Raw genomic sequence first — 1,634 nt, 5'->3', positions numbered from 1 at the left:
TGGCCAAAAACCCCTCTCAGGTATATTCTCTAAAATAAATCTGTCTTTGACTGTTGAGCAGCTTTTCATGTTTCCTTCCTCTTTCTTTAACTCTTACAATACTTAAATATATAAGTTCCTTTTTTTCTGCTATGAAAAAATTATATCATAACTGAGAAATCAATAAGGATAATAAAAATTAAGATATAAAAATGAGGCCAGGTGTGGTGGCTCACACCTGTAATCCCAGCACTTTGGGAGGCTGAGGCAGGTGGATCACTTGAGGTCAAGAGTTCCAGACCAGCCTGGCCAATATGGCAAAACCCTGTGTCTACAAAAAATACAAAAATTAGTCAGGCGTGGTGGCGTGTGCCTGTAGTCCCAGTTACTCGGGAGGCTGAGGCAGGAGAATCGCTTGAACCTGGGAGGTGGAGGTTGCAGTGAGCTGAGATCTCACCACTGCACTCCAGCCTGGGTGACACAGTGAGACTCCATCTCAAAAAATAAATAAATAAATAAATATAAAATGGAAAGCATTTGCAATACAAAATCTGTGTGCCTTAAGGTAAGTCCTACTAAAGACAAGCAATAAATGTTTGTTTATGTTTCAATTGGTTTCACTTTTTGATTTTATGAGTTAAATGTCAATGAAAGATTTTTTTCAGATAAATAGTACTGTTTCATTTTTCTTTTAAATAATGTTGATGCTGAAATTTCTCAAATAAACCCAGCTTGCCACCTTCAGGCCATTGAAAGATTTACAGAGACCATAGTCAGAACACTAATACTGCATCTTTCTCAATAATCCATAATTAATAATATCTTGATCGCTCTATTGTGCCTTTGTCAAATGCACTCTATCTAGAATCTTTCCCTAGCATTTACTGGAATCTTCCCAACTTTCAAAGCTCAGTTCAAATGTCACTAACTCCTAGAAGGCTTCACTGATCACTCTAGCCAGTTTTTCCTCCTCTAAATATGTTATCTCATTGATTACGTGTAATGTCATTGAAGGTAATAACCATGTCCTACACATATTTTATGCCTCTGCGTAGCTACTAAAAAGGGTGCATATAAGAATTGCGCATTTTAGCCGGGCGCGGTGGCTCATGCCTGTAATCGCAGCACTTTGGGAGGCCGAGGTGGTTGGATCACCTGAGGTCAGGAGTTCGAGACCAGCACGGCCAACATGGTGAAACCCCGTCTCTACTAAAAATACAAAAATTAGCCAGGCATGGTAGCAGGCGCCTGTAATCCCAGCTACTCAGGTGGTTGAGGCAGGATAATTGCCTGAACCTGGGAGGCAGAGGTTGCAGGGAGCTGAGATTGCGCCATTGCACTCCATCCTAGCTGACAAGAGTGAGACGTTATCTCAAAAAAAAAAAAAAAAGAATTGTGCATTATAATATATACTGAATGAACACATGAATGAATAAATAGGAAGCTAGAGTAAACATTGAGCTTTCACTTGGAAGAGGCCCCATTTTACTAGTAAATTAATGGGAATTCTACACATGTATTAAAGATTATATGCGTAATTTTCATTGACAACTAGCAGTGTCTCAATCTCTATTAAGCTCTCAAACAATATTGTTGATGAATGATTTAATGACTATTTGGTGACTGGCTCTGTGATAACTACTCAAATCTTAATA

This window comes from Macaca fascicularis, chromosome 16, assembly GCF_037993035.2.
Source record: "Macaca fascicularis isolate 582-1 chromosome 16, T2T-MFA8v1.1".
NCBI classification, from domain to species: domain Eukaryota; kingdom Metazoa; phylum Chordata; class Mammalia; order Primates; family Cercopithecidae; genus Macaca; species Macaca fascicularis.
Note: the sequence above shows the minus strand (reverse complement) of the source record.